Genomic DNA, 9,251 nt, shown 5'->3' with positions numbered 1-9,251 from the left:
GAACCAGCACACTGCACTCCTGGTCGCCCTATCCGTGCTCCTTTTCCCTCTTGGGGACTTTGCTCTTTTGAGATTCTTCTATATCTTCCCACCATCTGGCCTTAGATGGCATCACCCTTGTCCATCAGATGTGTTACAATAAATAAATACCAACTCTCTTTCTCTGAGAATGCTTGTTGGCCTCTGTGTAGATTTACAGATGTCAAAAGATGTATGATAGAGGATCCAGCATCCGTTTGCCTTCTAAACCCAGGCTATTTCCAAGCCCCATCTGCACTAAAATATCCCTTTCCCAAAGCCAATGTGTAGGACCTGCTTTTGTGTATGTGTAACTACGAGGGTTACTGCTCAAATGGTTAGTAATCCTAATCAGCAACTAATCATTTGCCCCTTTAGACAGTGAGTGTCCCATGACCACATTATCTCCTCTCTTCCTTCTGTCCCCGTACTTTATTCAGTGTGGTCCTGATCTCTGGCCCAGGTGATCCAGTGCATTTCAGGTTCTCACCATGTTGCCAATAAGATAAGTAACATTAAATAGGATGATGAAGCCTCTGCCCTGAAATGCAGGGCTATAGGGCCAGTGACACTTGCTCTCTCTCCTGCGCTGGTTATAAGAGCAATTCACGGGAGCGCCTCTTGGTCATGCATTTTTGGATTGGATTTTGAGCCTTGGTTTTCCTTTTCAGTCTCAACGGTCTGTTTCAGGCGATGGGGAAAAAATTGTGGAAGATGGAAGGGAGGCTCATTTAGATTTCTGGTCTAAGTCATGTCCCCTCACAGAGTAAACCTAAAGCCCCAACTATTGGATGTTTACTCTTATGTGGTTCCTTGGGCTTGCTCTCTAATAGTTAGAAACACCAACATAAGAGCCTTGTAATTAGCACCCCTAAACCTACAGCAGTTGTCTTGGATGAAAGGCTAAAAGAATTCCACTCTGACATTTTTTTTTTTTTTAAAGATTTATTTTTATTTATTTAATTCCCCTCCCCTCCCCTGGTTGTCTGTTTTCTGTGTCTTTTTGCTGCGTCTTGTTTCTTTGTCCGCTTCTCTTGTCATCAGCGGCACGGGAAGTGTGGGCGGCGCCATTCCTCAGCAGGCTGCTCCCTCCTTCGCGCTGGGCGGCTCTCCTTATGGGTGCACTCCTTGCGTGTGGGGCTCCCTTACACGGGGGACACCCCTGTGTGGCAGGGCACTCCTTGCGCGCATCAGCACTGTACATGGGCCAGCTCCACACGGGTCAAGGAGGCCCGGGGCTTGAACCGCGAACCTCCTATGTGGTAGACTGACGCCCTAACCACTGGGCCAAAGTCCGTTTCCCTCCACTCTGACATTTTAGGAAATGTGTACATATTCCTCAAAGGGAAGCTCTGTCTTGGTGTTCTCCCTCATTTCCCAACCATAGACAATGTGGGCTTGATTATCTAAGAGGGCTGGCTTGTGTCTTAAGGATGGCCATGAGAAATACTCAGGAGGCGGTAGTGATTGGGCTCGGTGGTTGATTGGATAGGGCAGGAAGGGAGCGGGTGTATCCGGGTTAGCAAGTTTTCTCTAGAGCAAGCATCTGCAGAGTATTAATAGCCTGTCGCCAGTCTTTGTTTTTAACTTTTAATTTTGAAATAATTAAGACTCAGTTGCCTCCTGTTTTTGTAAATGAAGTTTTATTGGGAACTAAGCACACTTATTTGTTAAGGCTCTGGTGCTTTCATGCTACAATGACAGAATTGAGTAGTTGCAATGAAGATGACCTGCAAAGCCTAGAATTTATGGAAAAACTTGGCAGACCCTTGCTCTAGAGTCCAAGATGCTTCCCTATCAAAGATGCTTCTCAAAGCTGCCTTTAATTTCATAACTGTCCTCACTGACCCAAAGGCCTCAAGACCCCTGCTGAATCAGAGAACCTCAGGATTGGAAGGGAGCATTTGTAGCCATCCAGTTCCATTCCTAATCTGAGACCAGAATTTCTCAATAATACCTCCTCAGATAAGGAGTAGTGGAGGCACTGCATTGTCTGAGGCAGCCAGCTCACATTCATTGAGAAGTTCTGGCTGTCAGAAAAATGATTTCTTATGTTGAATTAAAGTCTTGTGGACAGGAAAATTTGTTAAACTTGTATTATATATGAGCCCCTCCCCAATCTTTGAAGGAAGAAGACTTCATGGCTGGTGGAGGTAGGGGTGGGTCAGGTGGCTGTGCTGCCTTTGTTGGGGGGGCAGCATGGTGGGTGAAGAGGAGGACACAGGAACTGGATCAGCCACTCTACACCCCTAGAGACACCCCTAGAGAGAAAGATCCTGAGGAGGGATGCTGGAGGGACATTGGCTGAGGGACACAGGTGTGGTGAGAGAGGAGCCTCAGGTGAGGAGGGAGGCAGAAGTGGAGTTGTTCCAAATTATTCTTTGATGTGTCTGGAGTGGAATTTGGCATGTGAATGTGTTTCTAAATGTTTCAACCAATTGAGCTGTCCTTCAAGGGAGAACAAGAGGCCCACAGTGGTCCAGGGGCATTTGATGCATTTGTATCAGTCTTCTACTCTCAGTCCAAAGATCTTTCCAACCAAGTAGCTCCCCTAGCCATTATGACCAAATCCCATCTTTCTACCTTTCTTCATAGTCATGGATTTCCTCTTCTCTCACCTTAAAGTTCTCAACATCTGGTTGTATTTGCTCCAAATAACCAAAAGACATGGAGGGTGAGAGGGAGATGGAAAGAGACTGTGTACTGCCTTTTTGGCCCAGCATAGAAAATTTCCTAGGGCACAGTGCAGTGGGAAGATCCCAGATGTAAGTTAGAGGCCCTGGCCCCAAGTTCTAGTTCTGCAATCATTTCATGTGCAGCCTTTTGTAGAAATCATCTCTCTTCTTTGGGCCTTAGTTTTCTCTTCTCTGAAACAAGAGGCTGGAGCTAGAACAATGTTATCCAAATGCTACTGTGCAATGTTCTGCCAGCGGCCTCCGGAAGTAGGCAATGGTGATGGTAAGGATGCTGAATTTTTTGCCAACCTACTCAGCTTTCATCAGAGCAGTCTACTTTTTTTTCTCCTCTATCAGAGAAGTTGTGGGTTTACAGAACAATCATGCATAAAATACAGGATTCCCATATTCTACCCTATTATTAACATCTTGCATTGGTGTGGAACATTTGTTAACTGATGAAATCACGTTTTATAATTGTACATTAACTATAGTCCATAGTTTAACTTAGGGTTCACTGCTGTGTAGTACTGCTCCATTGATTTAAAAAATTTTTTTATTCTGTTAACATAGATACAACCTAACATTTCCCCTTTAAACCACATTCAGAGATATATTTCAGTACTGTTAATTATATTCACAGTTATGCTACTGTCATTACTATTCATTACCAAAACATTCCCACTGTTCCAAATAGGAACCCTGTACATTTTAAGCCTTAACTTCCCATTCTGTATCCCCACCTTGTTTCCTGGTAACCTATATTTTAGATTTTGACTCTACTAGTTTGCTTATTCTAATTATTTTATATCAGCGAGATCATATAATATTAGTCCTGGCTTATTTCACTCAACATGATGTCTTCAAGGTTCATCCCTGTTGTTACATTTATCAGAACTTCTTTCCTTTTCATGGTTAAATAATATTCCATTGTATGTATATACCACATTTTGTTTATCCATTCATTGCTTGATGGACACTTGGGTTTCTTCCATCTTCCATTTAACCTGGCAATCCAATTACTAGGCATGTAATCCAAAGAGTTGAAAGCAGGGATTCAAATAGATATTTGCGTATTGGTGTTCATAGTGGTCTTAATCACAAGCACAGTCTACTTTCATCTGTTGAACAGAATTGGGCTTCCTGAAAATCCTCCCTACCACTAATATTCTGTTGCTAAAGAAGTAAAAATTACTAGAATCCAATGGACTTTGTCAGTATTTCTCAGTGTGGTGACTAGAAGGATGCAAGCTGGTTTTATGAGATACATAGATGAACTCTTGAAATTTTCATAGTTATCATATTTATTTTAATATCTATTAGGAAAAAGGATAACTAGCACGTCAACCTACGATTTCATATTGCTTAGCATGAGGCTAAATTTAGTTAAATTAAATTAATGGGCTTATTTAAAAAAAAGCAATAAACAAATGTACGGATGGAACAGAGATAATGACAAACATGATTCATGTTTGGGAAAATGGGCAAAATGACCTCCAGGCTCCGACATTCTAGCTTTCCTCCTTCTCCTCTTCTTCTGTGGTCATGTTCGCCCTAGGAGAGAGGGTATTATGACATGTACTTTCAGATTCAAAACAGCTGCCTCGACACGCATGGGGCCTGCACTTGCTCGGTTCTCCCCAGCAGTGAGCTCTGTTTTCCCACCTCTGGTCTCTGATGAGGTACATGAAATCGGCAGGAAAGCAAACCAAAATGAAAGCAAGAAAAACAAGGCTCCGCAGAGATCGCAAAGCTGCCCTTCGCCTGGGATTAGAGCAGGCGCACTCCGCTTCTTAGCCAGAATGCCTAATGGGCTCGGGTTTGAAAAAGCAAATCAGCAGAATTGGCAGCCAGGAAATTACTAGTCTCACAGACTGTTGACTCTGTCTCGCTCCTTTTTAACGTCAGACCTCACCTATTTTTATTTACTTTTTGGTGTGAAATCATTTCCTATATTCTCTTCTTAACAAACTCCTAGTAGGAAAATGCAGGTCTCTTTTCCTTGCTCTCTGGATTCTGGAGGATGAATCCATAATTGTTAAGCCCCTGAGCAGTGCATGCCTCTTTTCCGTGTGAGGCATGCACTGGTGCCCACAGTTGGTGAAGGCTGAACAGCTCGTGAGCATGGGGCAGACAGGCCTGGTTTGAGCCTGTTCACTATGTGCAATCTGTGGACCAGTGTGCCTTACTTAAATATGCTTGGTGCTCCTTACTTAAACACATTTGGGTCTCACTTTCTTTGATTGCTCAACATGAACTATGCTCCTCTCACAGGAGTTTTGTAAGAATGTAAAGAGATACCATATTTTTTAAAAAGTCAGTCTGAGTGTGTTACTTTTTCAATGCTAATAAATATCAGTTCTTTTTTCATTTTTTTTACAAACTCAATAAGTCCTTGTACTAGATGCTACCCACAAGGCAACATGATTCTTGAGTCACTGACTATATTTGCAGATTGGGTGGCTTGATTCTTGGCTTCGCATTGAAGATGTCGTGTTTCAGTGAACAGAGATATCAGAGCTTCTCTGCCTATGTTCAGAGCCCCCTTTTAAACCAAATATATTTAACGCTCCCTGAAATATCTCGAAATGAAGTTTGCAGATAATACAGCCTGTCTATATACCTATTTTCCTTTTAACCAATATGTGTGGTGTAAGGTCTAAAATTAAGGCCACTATGTGCTGTCTTGCCATCTGGCATAACTGGGAGGGCCTCAAATGGCCTAAGCACCAGTTCCCCTCCCCATTCTACTCCTGCGTATATGGTCCCCTGACTAAACAATGCTCTCTGTTAGGGAGACCAGGCACAGTGCCTGCTTATATCTAAGTAGCAGGCCCCAGTTCCGTGGTAACCTTCGGAGTTATTCAAGCAAGCTAATCACATCCTCCCACATGACCCAGGGGCCACCCCACCCTCTAGTTACTGCAAAGCCTGCATCTTGTAGCCCCTGGTTTTTCATTTTGTTCCCAAGTACAACCCCCATCTGGCCTTGCAGGGCCCACAGTGTCCTCCTTTCCTGGGCAGTAAGTGTATGTGACTAATAAACTGCCTCCCATCTCATCTGTCCAGTGTTTGAGGTCAAGTGTTCAGCCTTCCCCATAACTCTAGCGTGAAATCCCTCCCTCACCAACAAGGAAAATAGGTGGGAAGTAAAACAATGTGGTGTCCTAAGCATGCTGCAAAGGAAAAATAAAAGGAAAGAAATTTATGGTAAAGTAATGAAGATTTCAATACAAAGATGCCTAGGAACTACCACATTAAAAGACAATGAAATATACAGATAACTTGCAACTATAGAAGTAATGAGTAACACATGCAGAGTAAGAAAGTTGTAATGCTCTGGTACCTTATATCATGAGTTGCTGTTGGTGATATGATTTTCCAAATGGTGACCAACTCTTAGTAAAATTTGTAATAAAATCTAGTACAATCTTCCCTCAATTGATCCAGTGGTAGCTATTCCAGAAAATTCAGTGTATATTAAAACAATATAAGAATGCTTTATTTTTATATGTAAAATGGAGTTGGAGATCTAGTTTCAGATAGCTTTTTCAATTACATGAATATCTTGTGAGATATATGGGGCATGTGGAAAATTTCTCATTGCCCAGATTGTCCCAAGCCTCATATTATAAGGTGTCTATTTTCCTTGGTCCTCAACCGTGAAATGCCAGCGAACACCATCTCATCATAGTGCCACCCATCCCCCCAAATTTCCAAAATACCCTGGGGATGGTACTAACTCAACCCCCTCATTTTACAGATGCAGGAATACATTCCCTGGGGAAGGGAAGAATTTTCCTCTGGATCACACAGGGAGTTAGAGGAAAGTGTGGGCAGAACCACAATCTTCTGACTCCTTAGTGTAAATCAGAATTCTGTCTAACACAGCTCTTGGGGCTGGGGTGTAGAGACTTGGGTTCAAATTCTGGCTCTGGACCTTAGGCGAATTGCTTCATCTTTCTGAGTCTTTATTTCATTATTTGCAATATTGATAGGAACACTAATCCTTTCCCTTAAAGAACTGTGAGACTAAGTCAGGATTATGACTATAAATTCCTGACACATATTGGGTTCTCATTATTGTTTACACTGTTTATTCTCCCTTTTAAACTCATATACTTAAGGGCCAACAGAAAGCTGCCTAATCATATTTCCTGAGAGCTCTGTTGGAACTTTTTATCTTCAGAGAAGCCTCTGTTTACCCTTTGTTTCTAATGCTTAAAACAGGCCCTTTCCTGGGCAAAGTATCTCTTCTTCTCTTTGGGCCACATTCAAGGAAAAATGGCTTGGGCTGAGTAGCTCAGAGCTCCCTGACACTTCAGCTTTTACTTTAGAAAAAGAAAGGAAGAAGGAACTTTGGGGCTGTGATTTGGTTGGGAAAGGAGGAAGAGAGATGCCATTTTCTAAGCATTTATTTTGGGCCAGATGCATTGCAAGTGGTCTATTTTTTTTTTTTTTCATCCTACCAACACCTATGAAGTGGGAATTGTTTACTGTTACCTCCGTTTTACAGGTGAGAAGGTGGTTAATCCCCTCCTCAAAGGCACACAGGGCCAAGATGGAAATCGGGGCTGATAGACATTATCTTGGTTTGGGCTCTTTCAAAAGAAGACGCTGAGCCAAGGATTTGGGTGCAAGAAGTTTATTTGGTAGGTGTATTTGTTATTAATTTATCACCTCTTAGCTCTGATGTAAAGTTCAACATGTGTTCTGTGATGAAGAATTTAAGTATTTTTTCTTTAAATAGTGTGAGCATGGTGATAATTAAGCTTCCCCAGGAGAGGGCGCTGGAGGGACGTTGCAGGAGGAAGACGGTCCGGGCTGAAGTCTGTTCAGACTCGGACAGGTGTGGATGTGAACACAGCTGGTGAAGTCGGCCCCAGGGCCATAACGAGGCGAATTTGCAGCCTGGGACTGGTAACACGTTTTTCAGCCCTCTGGACATGGAAACCTGAATCTCCAGCACAGCCTGCACGTCCCAAAGGACGCCTGTCCTGCCGGTGCTCAGACCCCACCGCACGCCCTTGTCACTGGCTGCTGATGGCTTGCTCTCCAGCTTGCACCTGGTGGGCCCCAGAGGCCCCGCACAACCCTTCGCCCGGCCTGCTTGCAGCCGCTCTTGCCTTGGAGGGCCTTGCTATGACCCGCTGCTCCTCCTGCACGGTCCTGTGCAGCCTGCCAGATGCGACGGGCTCCCACACCCAACGCGCCTGGGTGCCTTGGGTCGCCCAGGCCACCAGTTGCTGAGGTCCTGCTTCTCCTCGCATGCTCTGGAGGACCCCCCAGACTGGCTCTGCAGGGCCACAGCAGCGAACTTCTCTGCTATCTAGTGAGCCCAACTATGGCTTCTCCAAGGAGATCTGAATCCCTCCCAGGTTGCCCTCCTTCCTGGGGTACTCTGCCTTAGCCCAAAAGGACCTTAAAGAGTTCCCCTTATATCTTACAGTCACTCTTGATCACAGTTAATACATCCTTATATCAGACACCCCCTGTTTAACTTTCTGTGCAGTTTCTGTCTCCTGATTGGACCAAGACTGCTAAAGGACTTGATCTCAGGAGGCCCAAGAGAGAGTGGGGAAGAGAGAAAAGTCAGCAAGGAGTATGTGGGAACCAGCTGTGAGCACCTGGGCGCCATCCCCTGAGCATCCCAATGCCACACACTTCTGCTTTGCTCCACTGGGGGGCAAGGAGCAGACGTATTTATCCACCAACTGCCATCCTGCCATTGCTGAGGAATGCCCTTGGAGAACTTAAGGTCCTGCCTGCCCCTTCTGCCCTGCCCTCCATGGCCAGCCTATGCAGGGCATGCTTCCATGGCCAGAAAAGGCCCCCAGGCAGAGACGTGGGCCCTTGAGGGGGTAAAATGTCTGCATGGGTGAACCTGCCCGTTGAAGCTGTGGGTGCGTCCTGACAGGTCTGGTGGGCAGATTGCAGGATTCTGGGTGGCAGTAGGAAGCTGGTGAGCTATGTGCCGATGAATGGCTCAGACTGATTCAAGGGTGAGTTTTCTAGAAAAGCTAGCTGCTGAAGATCAAATGTTTTCCTGACTGGTGTAATTCAATTGTACAGCCAGTGTTTGCTATGGATAATAGGGTCTCTCTTTGAACTTGTGAGCCTCTCTCCCTGCTATCTACACTGGAAGACACTGTTTTCTGGCTTCTCTTGAATACATTAAGCCAGACCTGGCTCCATCAAGAGCTGGCAGCCTTGTCATTTTCTGGGTGTGTTGATGGCAGTGGTATCTGACCAGCAAAAATGCAGTGGTGTTTGTTGTTTCCATTTTGCCCTTCCTAAGAACATTTCAGCTGAGGCAAAAGGCTTTTCCCTTCATTCTGTCCTTTTTTAAAAATAGTAGTCTTGGTGGTATGAGGCACTTTTAATCTGAGCACCAGCCTTCTAAAGTTCAGTGACGACAAAGCTTTGTTCTGCCATCCGAGACAGTAGAGAGCGAAGCAATGGATTCTAATCAGCAGGAGCACTAGAATAAAAATACTTGCAGCAGATAAATTTATTATAAACTATATTTGTCTGCAGATCAGCTGGGCCAAAAAAGGG

This window comes from Dasypus novemcinctus, chromosome 1 (genome assembly GCF_030445035.2).
Source record: "Dasypus novemcinctus isolate mDasNov1 chromosome 1, mDasNov1.1.hap2, whole genome shotgun sequence".
In the NCBI taxonomy this organism is placed as follows: domain Eukaryota; kingdom Metazoa; phylum Chordata; class Mammalia; order Cingulata; family Dasypodidae; genus Dasypus; species Dasypus novemcinctus.
This window is presented reverse-complemented; position numbering follows the sequence as displayed.